Source organism: Haematobia irritans, chromosome 1, assembly GCF_050003625.1.
Source record: "Haematobia irritans isolate KBUSLIRL chromosome 1, ASM5000362v1, whole genome shotgun sequence".
NCBI classification, from domain to species: Eukaryota; Metazoa; Arthropoda; class Insecta; order Diptera; family Muscidae; genus Haematobia; species Haematobia irritans.
The window spans coordinates 102,271,822-102,289,523 of record NC_134397.1 but is presented as its reverse complement, the minus strand read 5'-3'; the positions used below and the strand labels follow the sequence as shown (position 1 = coordinate 102,289,523).

Below are 17,702 nucleotides of genomic sequence, written 5' to 3'. Positions count from 1 at the left end.
CATTTCCGAATCCTTTAGCTGATCGTTTTTATATACCTTCATTTGGATATAATGAAAGCCATAACATACACGGCCCTGGGACTTTGCTAGATGTGGCAAAGACTGAGTGTTCAATAAAAACACTGCATACCGTCTTGGTCCATCCACTTCATCCTAAAGGCCAACTTTCCAATCAGCTGTTGGAAGATCTGGATTGCATTGTTTCAGTCTATTTAAAATAGATTCAGGGTCAGGAGGGTTTGCAGGTATCCACGCATGAGCTCTAGGTCTAGCCGGTATGTCTTTCTTCTCGACTAACTGTAGTGCAGCTCCTTCCCAAACTTCACCAATTAGTATCGGAGCAGCTTTAACACATTCTATAGACCTCTGGTCCTCAAATGCGACTAGCTTAAATCGTCCTTGATACCAACCAGCCTCTTGGTGTCGAGGATCTGGGCCGGGAAACTTGTCCTGTGAGTAGACGCCAGACATAGCGTTCTCAGTTTTCCCCCATTTTTGCTTTGGAACCATACCGTCCAATGCTCCGTTATTAATGATAGCAATAACAAGGCTGTCTTCAGCAACTGAGGCAAACGATCTTTGATCCCTTTTGGAGGATGGCAGCTCATCCGGTGATCGTTCCCTTTTTCCAACTTCAAGAATTCCTTGAGCCCATTTTAAGGAATCGCTTTGTTTAGGCGACAACGTGCTTGGGCCGACTGATCCTAATTTATTTGGGATAAATAAAGCATTTCTGCGTTCATTGAATCTCTTTCGTGAGGGATTACCTCCTTTTGATGTCGTTACCGTAGAAAAGGCTCGACTTGTCAAAGTGTCGCCACCTGTCGATCCGTCTACAGGTCGACTAATTGGCCTAACTATTGGTCATTGCCCAAATTTATAACTCCAGTCGATGCCCGTCCACTGGGCCCTGAAGTTAGCAACCCAGTGGATGACTTTGAATTTCGCTGCATGGTGGCTTAATAAAGGGTGATACGGTCAAAATTTGGTCAAGGGAAAACGCGTGTAAATCGGTTTATTTTTCAATTTCAATTAGTATAAAATTCAGGAAAAATATTCAGTTAGGCTTTCGCTTTTCCAAATCCGAATTGCCGGGCCTCACGCTTGACACCTGCCATCAGATTTTGTACAGCCACCTTGTCCACCTTCTTCGCCGCAAAAAGCCAGTTTGCTTTGAACTGCTGCTCGTCCTTAGTAGTTTTTTTTTGGTCTTCTTTAGGTTCCGCTTGACAATAGCCCAGTATTTCTCAATTGGGCGGAGATCTGGTGTGTTGGGAGGGTTCTTGTCCTTGGGAACCACCTGCACGTTGTTGGCGGCGTACCATTCCATGGCCGTTTTACCGTAATGGCAAGATGCCAAATCCGGCCAAAACAGTACGGAACAACCGTGTTTCTTCAGGAAAGGCAGCAGACGTTTATTCAAACACTCTTTCACGTAAATTTCTTGGTTGACAGTCACGGAAGCTATGAAGCCACAGCTACAGATGGCTTGCCAAACCAGATATTTCTTTGCGAACTTTGACAGTTTTATGTGCTTGAAAATATCTGCTACCTTTCGCCTTCCTTTTGACGTATAAAACCCCTGTCCCGGATGCTGATTGTAGTCGGCTTTGACGTAGGTTTCGTCGTCCATTACCACGCAGTCAAACTTCGTCAGCATCGTCGTGTACAGCCTCCGTGATCGCGCTTTGGCCGTCGTATTTTGTTTATCATCGCGATTTGGAGTCACTACCTTCTTGTAAATCGATTGTCCGGCTCGTTTTTTGGCTCGATGCACGGTTGTAGACGATACACCCAGCTTATTTGCGGAGAGAGAGGTTAGGTTAGGTGGCAGCCCGATGTATCAGGCTCATTTAGACTATTCAGTCCATTGTGATACCACATTGGTGAACTTCTCTCTTATCACTGAGTGCTGCCCGATTCCATGTTAAGCTCAATGACAAGGGACCTCCTTTTTATAGCCGAGTCCGAGCGGCGTTCCACATTGCAGTGAAACCACTTAGAGAAGCTTTGAAACCCTCAGAAATGTCACCAGCATTACTGAAGTGGGATAATCCACCGCTGAAAAACTTTTTGGTGTTCGGTCGAAGCAGGAATCGAACCCACGACCTTGTGTATGCAAGGCGGACATGCTAACCATTGCACCACGGTGGCTCCCTAGGGTTTCGCTTGAAACTACCGGCAACTCTCTTTGTCGTCTCAGCGGCTTCCGGTTTTCGATTTCCACCCGATCCAGACTTCCTGGCTGTCGACAAACGTTCCCCAAACACTTTAATTACATTTGTAACGGTTGATTTGGCAACTTTTAGCGATTTTGCCAGCTTTGCGTGCGAGTAGCTCGGATTTTCGCGATGCGCGAGCAAAATTTTGATACACTGCTCTTCTTGCTTGGACGGCATTTTGACAACTGAAGAGTGAATTCCAAAATCAAAATAGGAGCAACATTCTACACACACACACCTTCAAAATGAGGGGTGTTCAGGTTTTTTAAATGCAAAATTGAAAGAAATACGTCAAGTTTATATTGACCAAATTTTGACCGTATCGCCCCTTATCCCACCACACTTGAAATTCGTAGTACTTATTACGATGAGTTAGTCCGCTATTAAAAACAAGTAAGCAAAGTAGAAAATCGGACGGGGCCGACTATATCATACCCTAAACCACCATTACAGAATTAGTAAGCATTTGTGGGGTAACATATAGGTCTGGGAGATAAACCGCAGTTGCATATTTAAGAAAATTAAGGGGTACATGTCTATGGGTGCTTTGTGTCAATCTGACTACAGCTCATAGTCAATGTTGCCAGGGAAAATGTTCGGTTTACCCTACAAGGACAAAAAAGTTCCCTACTTTCCTATACATTCCCAAAAAATTTTCCCTACTATATTTTTCGTTAAATTTAAAAAATTTTACAAAACAAAAATGGTTCTAAGTACTTTATTATCTTAAAACATGAATATGCAACGTATATAACTTAGAATATAAATTTGTATTACCACTACGGTTGCCACAGTAGGTAGAATTCTACCCAGATTAGTAATCTTTTTTGTTAAATATCTATAAAAATGAAATTTTGGAAAAAGTTTCTATAAACAAAATTTTGTGAGAAATTTTTCTATAGAAATAAAATTTTGATAATAGATTCTATAGAAATAAAATTTTGAGATAAAATTCCACAGAAATAAAATTTTGAGAAAATTTTTTATAGAAATAACATTTTGAAAAAAATGTTCTATAGAAATAAAATGTTGACAAAATTTTCTACAGAAATAAAGTTTACCACGCATTGTTAAAGATCAAGCTTTTGATAAATAAAGGTTTGATAAATAAAGGTCTTGTGGCCAAATTTGGGAAAATCGGGCGGTACATATATATGAGAGCTATATCTAAATCTGAACCGATTTGGATGAAATTTTGAAGACTTGAAGGGCGATGGAAAAGATTACCTTTTGCCAAATTTGGTGACGATCCGTTTGAAAAAGAGCGCAACGTGACCCCATTTGTCGAAATCGGGCGACACATATATCGTCCTTGTGCCCAACAAACTCCCAAATTTTATCAAAATCGGTTAATAATTGCGACCGGAATCCTGTGAACAACAAATACATGGACAGACGGACGAACGGACACCAAGCGCTAGATCGACTCAGGAGGTGATTCTGAGTCGATCGGTATATATTTTATGGGGTCTAAAATCAATATTTCTGGTAGGCACATTTTTTGGCCGATCAAACTTATTATATTATTATTTAGGGTATAAAACACGTCCGTTCCGTACGATGGTTGAATGACTAGTATCCTTCCTCTCTCTTGCTTTCTGAGTAAAACATCGCAGCATTGATTTAGAAAGTACGAGTAAATATATATATATATATATATATATATATATATATATATATATATATATATATATATATATATATATATATATATATATATATATATATATATATATATATATATATATATATATATATATATATATATATATATATATATATATATATATATATATATATATATATATATATATATATATATATATATATATATATATATATATATATATATATATATATATACTCGTACTTTCTAAATCAATATATGTTTACATCCAACTATATTACTTAGATGAAACATAATACATATATTCTTACATATTAGCATATGTGTCGCAAACATGTTTTGCTAATTTAGGAATATCATATTATTGCATTTAAATATATTGTGTTAAAAAAAAATAATTCCGATACATATTTTGTTTATTTTGTCCTAACCAAATGCTACAGTTGTCTAAAAGTTAAATATTTTGAGTTTTTATTTACTCTTCTCCTATTTGTATTATTTTCATAAGAAATAAATAAAACAATTCAACTGAAAATAATTTATACCACATATATTTACATCTGTAAATAAAGACAGATTTAGAAGGAAAAGTAAAAAAAATTATCGAAAAACTAATATATTGTAAAAAAGGTTGCTTTATATGTACATTTTGTAAAAAGCACGAAATATTGGTCATTGAGTCCAAACCGCAAGAAAATAGGTTCAAATATATTGAAATGGCAACAGTTTCAAAAATGAAATATTTACAATTAATTATTTTTCGAGCTTTATGGACAAATTACATCAAGGAATTTGATCTATGGAACCATTGAAAAGAAAACGCCAGATACAAATCTATACACGTAATTTGTCCATAAAGCTCGAAAAATAATTAATTGTAAAATTAAAATATCATGCATTTGGACGTTAATCGCCTGTTTCGGTATCAGGCTAATATGAAAAGAAGAAAAAAATTAAATATGTTATATAGTGCACTGCTATGGTTAAGTAAACATGAAGGGGGAAGCCTCATGGTATGGGGATGGTGGCAAAAAATGAGACTACTTTGATCGCCCTTGAGAAGCAAGTTGTTTTTCAACAAGTTGGCAAACCCAATCATACTTACAAAATAGTGAAGAAATTGTTGACGGAGCAAAGTTTTTGAATGCTTAAATGGTCATCACAAAGCCCCGATATCAATCCCATTGCCAATATAGGATCTATTGTTAAAAGCAAGGCTGTGGAGTCGGAGCCGAAGTCTGAAGATTTTGCTGGAGTCGGAGTCGTAGAAATTTTGCTCGACTCCGGCGAACCAAAATTTGAAAAACACTATATCGTTGTAACTAAAGAAATATTTCGACAAATTAGATTCCATTAGGATTTTTAATCGAACAACGAAAAACGAAGTACTGGATTTCAGGCCATTCAAAGTGTATATGGGTGAAATTTCACGGTTATATAAAAAGTAGGTTTTACTAGAATATGGGCTTAATTGATCAATTGTATTGTCCATTTTTAACATATTAAAATATAGATTTTTGACCCTGGATATACTCTTGATAAAGGTATAACTTTAAAGCAATATAGCAGTAGAACCTAAAGTTCTTTTCTTTTTTGGCAGGCATGTCGAGTTCGAAGATGGGTCATACCGGAAAATTTTGTGATATAGCACCTACATATAAACCCAACTTCCGATTTGTTTTAAGAAATTTTTCCCAGCCTAAAATTTTCTTAAGATTTGTCAAAAATTTCGAATTTAGAGTTATTTGAGATCCATAAATAAATGCGGAAATTTCCCAGATTTTGAGATAGCCCTACAGAATTACTTAAGAAATCTCCTTATACACCCGATGTCCTTAGAAAGTGTAATTGTAAATTAAACCTCTGCCAACGTGCCATCTGAGCCGGTCTTTTGGGACAAAGTTTGTTTCATCAAAGCCACTTAAAATTCTTTACATTAAATTAATGGCCTCTAATGCCCATAACTAATAGACCATTTATAAATCGCTGTTTCACCATTTTATAGAAACACTCGTAACTGTACAGCTATTGTTGTCATCTGTTGTATGGAAGTGGTTATTTGAAATTCCGCCTGTTCTAATTTTTAGCATTTTAAATCTGTTTTATATAGCCGACACATTACATTTTTTAACATCTAAACTTTCTATCTGATTAGTCCGACATTTTGATTTTTGTGTATCTTTTTGCTAGTGTTTCTATTTATATAGATTTATTTTTTATAAAATGCCTATATAGACCAATACCAGGATTTTACTTCTTAAACTTCTGGAAGCCTAATTATTTTTTGAAATTTTGTCGTTTTATAAATATATACACTGTTAGAAAAATATGTTTTTCATATGTTCCGATATAAACAAAATGTGTTTCGGGCACAATTTTAAAACACAATATATTTAAGTGCAAACATGTAATGTTCCTAAACTAACACTAAATGTTTGGTACATCTATGTTAATATGTTAGAATATATTATGTTTGTGGCATGAATGTTTCATAAAAATCATATGTGTGAATGCAAACATATATAAATTTACAAATTTCGACTAAACATACATATGTTGTGATATTTTATTCAAAGCGACAGAGAGTATAGAGAAAGAAATAGAGATGGAAACCGGGAGAGTTGACGAAAGATATCAACATAATAGCGAAAGAATCAAACGAGAACAATTTCTGTGAAACCGCTTGTATGTTGTTTCGGAAAATTGTTTTATGATAAGGCCAAAAATTTGATATGCCTAAGTCTAAATATTATTTAATTTGAATAAAGAGAATAGACATTCGGAACCAAGAGAATAGACATTTGAAAAACAAACAGCATATGTTTTCGCCTTGAGAGCACCATTTTATGTATGTGTGGACATGTGTTTTGTTTATCACTTTGGCATTATGGACACAATTTTTTTCTTGGTTCATTAAAAGAAATCAGGTGTCTTCATAAAAATAACGAAAGGGCACTATACTCTTTTTAGAGTTGGGACAGTAAAATGAAATAAGGATGAAATAGTGAAAAATTACACAGTAAAATGTATAAAAACAAAGTTTAGTTCCTCTTTATTAATAAGTAGTCCACGAGGAGTTGACGGACACCTTCAAATATAAAAGCGGGCATTAAATTCGAGTTTTGCAGCTAAAACAATTTAAAAAGTTTATTTTCTTTAAAATGAATTATTAAAGAAAAAAAAAATAAAAGGCATTTTAGAGCGACGGTGTTAAATGCTAGTAAAAAACTGTTCATGCCTAACTAAATTTATGTTTATATTATAAAATTATTTATGTATGTTTATACTCGCCTCCACGTTCTTCTTTTGTTCGAGTTTTTGAATTCCTTCCAAATTTTAAAGATTTGTACCAAACACAGCTTTTTGTTACAAAATTGTTATTTTTGCAGTAAAAAAAAATTTTATCCAAAAATCAGTCAATTTCGTTTATATCAAGCACTGTTACTGACTATAAATCTTTAATAACCCACATTTCGAAGTTTCATTATAAAAATTTAATATAGTATAAATATAAATGTGTAAATTAAAAATAAAAAAAGTGTTCGGTCGGAGCAGGGATTGAACCCACGACCCTTTGCATGCAAGACAGACATGCTAACCACTGCTCCACGTGGCAAACAAATGTATGTTTCTGTTAAATAATGTTATGTTTGCATGGGCTCGTGGGCGCTGCAAACTATATAAATGTAATTTATAATTATAATTATCTCCTGGTGACTATAACAGCTACGTAATCCAGTGGATAGTGTGTTGGCTTACAAACTGTATAGTGCTCGGTTCGATTCTCCGTGCAGGCGAAAGGTAAAATTTAAAAAATTTATAAAAGTGAATAATTTCTTCAACATTATTTGTATTACAGAAAAAGGTGCCAAGAACTAAAATATTTCGTGGATGTGAAAATTACGAGTATGTTAGGCAATGAGCAGAATCGTCTTTGGGAAAAATTCTTCCAAGCATATAATATTTTTGGACTCAAAATGCTTCCAAATATATAATATGTTCACATAAAACAAACATATTAATCTTTCGGCAGTATCCAATAATATATGTGCTTCCTGCTAAATATGTTTGGAACATATGTTAAAGAAGCGATTTTTTTAGGGTATATTCTAGAGATTGTTGTTATACCCATATTTTGACATTTCTTGTGTCGTATTTTAACTTATTGGCCTGAAATTAAAATGTAGAGTTCTTTACATCACTAAAATTCTGAGGTTTGTCGTCGAGTCGTATCAAAATTTAAAATTAGAGTTCTTTTGGCCATATAAACACATATGGCAAAATATAGTACTTAAATCGGTCTATTTTTGGAACACTACACCTTAAAATTACAATTGGAATACTGTTAAAATGAGATTTAGGTACACCACCTGGAGTCGACTCCGGAGTCGAGGCTAATAATAAATGCTGGAGTCGGAGTCGAGCAAAATTGTCTCGACTCCACAGCCCTGGTTAAAAGGCACTTGATAAAAATAGCGATGAGATCGAGAAACAATTTCATCACAATTAGTCGGGAGTTACATAAGAAATACTAAAAAACAAGTAAGGAAAGCCTGAAGTCGGGCGGGCCGACGATATTATACCCTGCACCACTTTGTAGATCTAAATTTTCGAAACCATATCACATCCCTCCAATATGTTGGGGCTATATATATGTTAAAGGTTTGTCCCAAATACATACATTGGAATATCACTCGAGCTGGACAGAATTTGATAGACTTCTACAAAATCGATAGACTCAAAATTTAAGTCGGCTAATTTACTAGTGTGGAACACAATGTTAGTAAACAACAAGTAAGGAAAGTCTAAAGTCGGGCGGACTATATTATACTCTGCACCACCATTAGCGTAGCTATACAATTTTCCTATACACAAAATTTTTTTTTTTTGATTTCAATCACGAAAATCGCGGATTCAATCATTTTTTTAATTGAAATGTCTTCAATCACGAAAATGATAGTATCAATCACCCATTATGATTGAAAACCAACACGATTTTCAATTAAAAATTTAATTGACTTTTGTCACGGAATCAATTAATTGTGTGATTGAATCAATTAAAAACGTGATTGATTTTTAACATAAAATTAAATCACAGTTTCAATTGAATCAATCACAATTTTAATTAATTTCACGACAAAAATCAATCAACTATTTGATTCATTCAATTAAATAATTAATTGAAATTGGCTATAAATTTCATTCAAAAAATTATATATTGCGCCCCCAAAATTGAATTTAGTTTTATTTTAAATAAAAGAAAATATGTGTTTCTTATTAAAAAATATTCAATATTTTATTATTTTTTGAATTATGCAATATAAATTTGGTTCTTCTCAGTTGTGTGTTTTGTTCTAGCATAACTTACACATACAATTACTATCAATTACAACTATAAACTATATAAATCATTATCGTCCTTATCATAATAATCATATCAGCATGTTCCTTCTAACATGTAGATGCGCCTAGATTTCCAATAAATCAGCAGCCTGTAAGCTAAATTAGCTTTTCTGAAAGTAAACAGAATAATTCGAATTTTATTTTGTTCAATTAAAAGTTAATTTTGTTAAACATTACCTGCATAGAATATCAAGTTCAATTCTTAGTTCCAGGTTACAGATTTATAATCTTCTTTTGCAGTTGTAGTCTTTTAGCATAAAAAGGTGTATTAAGGAGCTCGGTAATTTAATTCCTTTCCAAAATGTCCACACATTGAAATCGTCTATTAAAATTTGAACCAATCAAAGACAAAAATAATGGGAAAGCAATGTAATATTTGGTATTATATTGATGATAACTTGCAAATTCTGGAAATAGAAAAAATATAAATGGAAAATACATATTTTTATTATTTTCGGACATTTTTCATATTTTTAAATCCAAAAGAAAGAACTTTTTAACCATTACATAATTCAGCTCATTAGTTTATATATCATATATACTGCTCTCTACTTGGGTTCAAACTGAAAAAGGCAGGTAAAACAAAAAATAATTTAATGCCAACGCTACTTCGCAACTTGAAGGTGAATCTTCCAACAAACCCATACCACTCTTGGTTTTTAAGAAAACTAGGAGTGAAAAAAAATCATAATTTTAAAAGATCAATACGGTACCCACATTATTCTTATATATTTGACAAAATTATGGAGTTGATGGGATGGGATGGGGCACAAAAAGAAATGAATAAAAAATATATTATTTTATTTAGTTTAATGTAAACAGGCTTCAATGGAAAACGGTATTCACGTTTCATAATTTCTTACCTTCAATAAACGTAGATTGTTTTCCATTTTTACAATACCACAAACCGCAAACACAGGTAATTTCAAATGCGTTCTGTCATATATTTTTCAAACCTTTACCACGTGGCCATTTGTTGTTGCACACTTTATTTATTTCAACCCTTTGCTATGATTTGTTGTTGCGTTCAAAATATTTATGCACACATTTTGAATGCAGCAGACAGAATGTCGCCAATCATGTTTTTCAATTTACGCGAAAAACAAAAAACCAACCATTCGTTACGAGTTACTTCCACAGACTGATCTCTCCATCATACATTGTTGAATAAATACACATTCTCTTGTTCTCTTTTCGCTCTTTACATTGTTCAAAATGATTCAATTTCAATCACAAAGGTGATTGGATTAATCACACGTGTAATTGGAAACGGAAAATTGTTCAATCACGTTTGTAATTGAAAATTATTTCCGAATTGATTAACAAAATGATTGAATCAATTAATATTTTAATTGGAAACGTAAAAAATATCAATCATTTTTTAATTGGTTCGGATTTGATTAAATAATTAATTGAATCAATTAACATATTAATTGAATACGTTTACAAATTCAATTAAGTGTTTAATTGAAAAAAAAAATTGGCTATAATTTTTTGTGTGTAGGGAGGGCTATAGCCCCCCTAGCTAAAACTTTATGGACTGAACTTATAGGTTCAACTAATGTTTTATTTCATAAAATTGAATAAAAAAGTAGACATAAAAATAACTCGACAATCAATTTATAATAAAGCAACTAAAAGTACCCTACGGGAAATTGGTGCAAATTGCCATTGACGGACCTATCACAGAACTGGTACCTGTGTTCCAGTTAGTTGCAATTTTCACATTTAGTGAAATAAAATTATCAGAATAACCTTTTGTTCGATATATTTCAAAAGTTTTTTTTTCATTTCGGGTTCGATTAGGAGCCCAAATTGAAAGAGATTTCTAAGAGTTTGTCCGAGACTGTTTATGGGGTGCTCCTGCTAAATTGTCCCAGGAAGTGTCCTTTGGGATGAGTCCAAGACGCGTCCTAAAATGTATATTTACTCCGTCAATGACAAACCCATGTTAAAGTGGACGGTCCCTTCCATACGTTTTGACCAGAACTGGGACTGGTCCATACACTCCAGAGACTAGTCCTGTACCAGTTCTGTGGTTGATCCATTTCCCGTAGGGTAGTTCCACACTTTTCCCAGCAAAAAATTGGGAGTTGTTCTAAAGGCACAACTTTAAAAGCACTTCCAAAAATGTCTTCACAAAGAAGTTAACTATTTTAACTACACAGGAAGTTTTTTACTTCATTTTTCATATTTTAATACGTAATTTTTTGTTTTCTTTTTTCAAATAGTTCAAAAAAAGAGTAAGAATAAATAAAATGGTACAAATTATTCAAATTTTGCCACAAAAATGCTAAATCCATTATAGAAAAATCGATAATATTTGAAAATATTCGAGGGAAAACGTTTCAAACAAGCGTTAGAATGCATTAAAAATCATAAAAAAGTATAAAAATTATTTATTTGAGAAAATATCACAAAATTTTTAATACACATTCAAAACACTGAATTCGGATCACACCTTAAGAAGTGATGCAACTTCATTGCAACGCTGTTGAAACGGTGGACATTCGTTCTATGACAAGTTCATATTACATTCATCGCTTCTCCGCCAATTTTGTACCACTTCCAGACCCAAAAAGAACATTTTCACTTCTTTTTTGGCGACGCTTTTTTGCAGCATTATTAAGATATTAATTTATGAAAGAATAGTTTTAATATCAATTACTATTTTTTAATTAAATTGACTAAACCAGACTAAACAAAATAATAAAGGAGCTTTAGTTATTCAACTAAATCATAAGTTCAACCACAGCTTTATTTCATAAATATCAGACTTCTACCACAACCCAAGTAATTCGATTGCGCATGAAAGTCTTTATAAATGTTAAAACATCTCCGATTTATAATAAGTATATACAATAATTAAATTTAAAGATAAAAAGAAAATAAATTAAAATTAAAATAAATAAAAAAATTGTATTAATAATAATAGAAAAAAATATATATATATATATAGAAATTACTTTTAATATTCAATTGCATTGTATTACTGATGATTGAAATTGTGATACTATATTTTATCTACAAGCAAATTTTTAAAGATATATATTCTAATTTTGAAATAAATTTTGAATACTCTTCTTAAAAGATGATGCGTTGCTGATGCATTGTATATCGGGTGGTAGAGTGTTCCAGAGACGTATTGTGCCAATAAAGAACTTCCATTCGGATACAAGACTTGTCTTATAAAGGGTATTATATTCCTATTTCTATCAGATCTGGTAACCGAATTTTATCATAGAGATAGCTGGGTTTCCGTTTGTAAATCAATTTATGTAGAAATACTAACGACTTGACATTAAGCAGGGTATTAAAACTAAAGCCAAAGAGGGAGTTTGTAACATGCGAAACATGATCGGTCCTGCGTAACACATACACATAACGTTAAGTCTATTTTTGCTCACAGAGTCACAATTCGCGAAGAGTTCAGATCCGTAAATTAAACCCGATAACAAAAGACTTTTCGCCAGGAGAAGTCGAATATTGACTGGTGTATAGGAATGAGTAACCCATAAGCACGTAGTTTTGCATATGTTTGTCCAACGGCTGTGTTTACATGACTTGACCAACTCAATGTGCTATTGAATACTACTCCAAGATTCTTAGCACTAGTGACTACATCGATTTTCTGACCATTCATCATAATGTCAGCATTGGACAAAGAGAACCTTCTATTCTTGTGTATAATCAAACATTTAGACTTTTGTAGAATTAGTAGCAGACCATTTGCTGTTGCCCATCGAAACACACGATCAAGGTCGTGGTTAAGTTTCCCCAAACACTCACTAGTATCACGTACCGGACTACTTAAAAAGATTTGTATGTCGTCTGCATACATAAGTATCTGACTATAGACTATTTCTAGAGGGAGGTCATTTGCGTACATGCAAAATAATAGAGGTCCAATTATAGGACCCTGTGGAACCCCTTTCGTAACTGGTAATGGCAATGAAAAAGTATCTCTGGTGTAAACCGTCTGTAACCGATTGTTAAGATAGGAAGTTATGAGAGAGGTAGCAGTAGGTGAGAAATTGAAAAATCTTTGAAGTTTTAAGCTACGGTCAGACTAATCAAATATTTGATCAAAACTGTCAAATATTTCTTTGCCATAGTCTGACCAACAAACTTTTGTTTGAAGCAAACAACAAAACAGCTCATTTTCGGCAAAGAAAGATGTTTGACATCAAATGAATATTTACCATGTTTGATCATAGTGTGACCACCATATGGCAAATATTTGCACCACATTCCGTCAAATATTTATTTGATCTTACAAAAATTTTGCAAGAGCAAACACGGTCAAACAAAAATATAAGTTGTTTTATTTTAATGGAAAAGATGCATGTTTTTGATAAAAGATTAATGTTTATGCTCTATATGTGGAAGGCAGCGATTCGAGGATTCAATCCCATATGGGTAAAATGTGGGTAATAGGAGTATTTATGTGAATATTTGGCGGTTCATTGATATGGGAGATATGATTGAAATTTTGTACGTCCAGGAGCAGATTTTATTTAAGGTGTGTACGTGACACAAAATTGTTGTTACCTACGTAAATTGTGCTTATGGCAACAGCTTGAGTGTGTGTGATTAAAGGTCATGCGTGAGCGTGAGTCACGCAAATAATCTATTTGTGAGTGTGCGTGAGTAATAAAGAAATGCACTCACGCTTACCAATTGAATTCGCTTACAATTTTAGCCACACATATGATATTAAAAGCTTAATAACAATCTCGATTTCAATGCTAACGTTGTCAGCCAGATTCACCAGCTAAATTATTCTGGCAAGAATAGGATTGACCATAAAACTAATAACGTCTATTATTTTCTTTAGTGAGGCGATAATTTCTATGTGGAGACAATTTTCTTGTGCCACGAGTATGTATGAGACTTTACAGAGATTTCGTGAATAACGACATTTCAGATCGTGAGTATGCGTGAATAAAATTTTTACACTTGTGGGTGTGCGGACGTGAGCCTTTAAAAGATTTGCCTGAGTGAGTGTTCGTGAAAGTGACTCGTACCAAAAATATCGTGCGTGAGTAAAAATCTTTCGTTCTAGATATTCGTGACCATGAGTAAAATATTGCACACCTCTACAGTTTGAGCAGTTTAATATTTACCACTGTGTTGTAAAAAAATAATTGATAATACCCAAACAGGGTATTATAAATTAGTGCATATGGATGGAGAAGAGATAGACACATAGAGTCTTTTACAATATTGCTCAGTGTCGGAATCTGAGCCGATCTAACCATGTCCGATTGTCTGTGAACACATTTTTGTAATTAAAGTCTAGGTCACAGGTTAAATCCAATCTATTTGAAATTTTGCACAAGTGTGTTTTGGAAGAAATCAGTTCAGATTTAGATATATCTCCCACATATATATTTCGCCCGATATTCTTATTCTTATATGCTTCAAATTTTGGGGAAGGAATACAATTAATAGAAGTGGGATAAATTTGCCTGAAATCGATTCAGATTTATATATAGCACTCATATCTTTCGCCCGATTTAGATTCATATGACCACTGGAGGTCAAAATTTCACTCCGAGTTAAGTGTCATTTTGTTCAGATAGTGGAATTAGCATTCAAGGTATGCATGCCAAATTTGGCCAAAATCGGTTCATATTTAGATACAGCTTCCATATATATCTTTTGTCCCATCTACGCTCTTATAACTACAGAGACAAAAGTTTTACTCCGATGTACGAACTTGACATTCTAACAATGTGTTCGGATTTAGATATAGATCCCATATATATATTTAGATTCATGTGGCCACGGAAGCCAATGTTTATCTCCGAAACTTTAAAAATTTTGCACAGAGAGTACAATTATCATGTGTGCTAAATTTGGTCAAAATCGGTTCAGATTGAAATATTGCTCCCATATATATGATTTTGCATTAGGGGAAATATGGCTAGAATACCCACATCTTACCTCCGAGATTCAACGAGATTGAGTACATTTTTTAGAGATATTTTACGTGGAGAGAATATTTAATATTATATTTAAGTGTGTCGAATTTCATCCACATCGGTTCAGATTTAGGTAAAGACCCAATATATATGTTCTTCAAATAAGACCAAAATACTACGATTTTCCTTGTAAAATCACCACAAGAATGACTCAAAATTTCCTATATCTCTAATATATATGTATCGACCTATAAATCATAAATGCACTTTTACGAAATTGCATAAAAATGCTTTGTTTTCTAACATTGTGCTCCGCCCCAAGGCATTAGCTAAAGTTTTTTCATAAATGAAATATTTTTTATTGGAATAAAGTATTTATTTAATTTCATTGTAATTTTTCTTAATGTACGCTTAGATATCGATATTTTAATTAGTTCCGCCTTATTCCCCATTAACTAGCTTTATTTATGTCACATCAGTGCTCAAAAACATTTGGTCAAACAAAATTATCCATTTTGATGGTTTGATCAAACTTTTGTTGCAAGAAAATATTTGCCATAGTGTGAACACAGGTCAAACATGTTTTCCCTAACTTTTATTTGAACGTGTTTGATCAAATAAAAACTGTCAAATATTTGAACGCAGTGTGACCGCAAATAAAATTTTGTGTCAAACAGGTTCTGTTTGGAACAAATTCGATCAAACACATTCGTGTCAAATATTTGACTAGTCTGACCGTAGCTTTAGACATAACATTTTGTGATCAACAGTATCGAAAGCCTTTGAGTGATCCAAGAGTACAAGAAAACTAACATGGTTCTCATCAATATTTCTCCTAATTGATTACGATACTTCGATCAGTGCACTCACACAACTATGATCTCTGCGGAAACCAGACTGCCTTTCAGTTAACAAGTTACCGCGAAGAAGATAATCATATATCTGCTTATGTAAAATCTTTTCGAACACTTTAGAAACATAACACAAAATAGCAATGGGTCGTGACTCTGAATTAGATTTCGGTATCGGAATAACCTTTGCATGCTTCCATATCGTGGGATAAGTACTGGAGGTCAGAATTGTGTTAAATAAGTAGGTGAAAAGAGTATAAGTTGAGGGAGCAGTATTCGTATAAACCTGGGGTCCATTCCATCCAGGCCAATAGCATTCGACTTAACCATGAAAAAACTCTCTATGACCTCATCTTGGGTAACGCACCTGAACTCGAAATCGTTCCTCTCAGATAAGTTTCCTCCTATACCGTCATCCGTGTCATAGAAGGATGTGTCCGTCGGAGGGGCAGGGATATTAGTAAACATCTCGTTCAAGTCATTTGGATCACCTTGATAACCGCCCGATGACCTAGACTTCCCAACGCCAATATCATTTATAATTCTCCATTTTTTTCTCCCTGGAATCTACAGCAGAATTGAAACGCATAGAGTAATATTAAGTCTTCGTCGCATTCATATTTCTTTTCGCTATTCTCCGCGCCGATCGATACTCCTCTAGAAGATGTGGTAATCTAAAGCGCTTCCATCGTGAGTATGCAATATCCCTTTCTCCCGTCAAATGTGTTGGGGGCTATATATAAAGGTTTGTCTTAAATACATACATTTAAATATCACTCGATCTGGACAGAATTTGATAGACTTCTACAAAATCTATAGACTCAAAATTTAAGTCGGCTAATGCAGTAGGGTGGAACACAATATTAGTAAATTACTCAAACGTACACAACACAACACCCACACAGCATTACATATTAAGCATCTACTCCATCATGTCAATGAATTTACAGACAAGAGAGAAATGTTTCAATTCCAAAGTGTTCTTTTTTTATTTACAATTCAGAGAACTACACCCTCAAAAAAAATCGCTTCTTTAACATATGTTCCAAACATATTTTGCAGGAAGCACATATATTATTGCATACTGCCGAAACATTAATATGTTTGTTTTATGTGAACATATTATATGTTTGGAAGCATTTTGAGCCAAAAATATTATATGCTTGGAAGAATTTTTCCCAAACACGATTGTGCTCATTCCCTAACATACTCGTAATTTTCACTTCCACGAAATTTTTTAGTTATTGGAACCTTTCTCTGTAATAAAAATAATGTTGAAGAAATTATTCACTTTTATAAATTTTTTATACATACAGTTTGTAAGCCAATACACTATCCACTGGGCTACGTAGCTGTTATAGTCACCAGTAGATAATTATCGTTTTAAGTTACATTTATATAGCATAGTTTGCAGCGCCCACGAGCCAATGCAAACATAACATTATTTAATAGAAACGTACATTTGTTTGCCACGTGGATCAGTGGTTAGCATGTCTGCCTTGCATGCAAAGGGTCGTGGGTTCAATCCCTGCTCCGACCGAACATTTTTTTTGTTTTTTTTTTTTTAATTTACACATTTATATTTATACTATATTAATTTTTTTTAAATGAAACTTCGAAATGTGCGTTATTAAAGATTTATAGTCAGTAACAGTGCTTGATATAAACGAAA

General features: G+C 33.4%; 1 protein-coding gene and 1 long non-coding RNA gene across 4 annotated transcripts in view; one reads left to right on the top strand and one right to left on the bottom strand.

The window, feature by feature from the left end:
* LOC142221522 (uncharacterized) overlaps nt 1-17,702 on the top strand; it is a 253,095-nt gene that overhangs the window by 202,028 nt on the left and 33,365 nt on the right. The window lies entirely within an intron of this gene.
* LOC142221524 (uncharacterized) lies at nt 9,249-9,784 on the bottom strand. The gene is made up of 3 exons (XR_012718087.1): nt 9,760-9,784; nt 9,430-9,659; nt 9,249-9,362 (listed from the first exon to the last, which is right to left on the bottom strand). It is a non-coding gene; the product is annotated as an uncharacterized LOC142221524 (long non-coding RNA).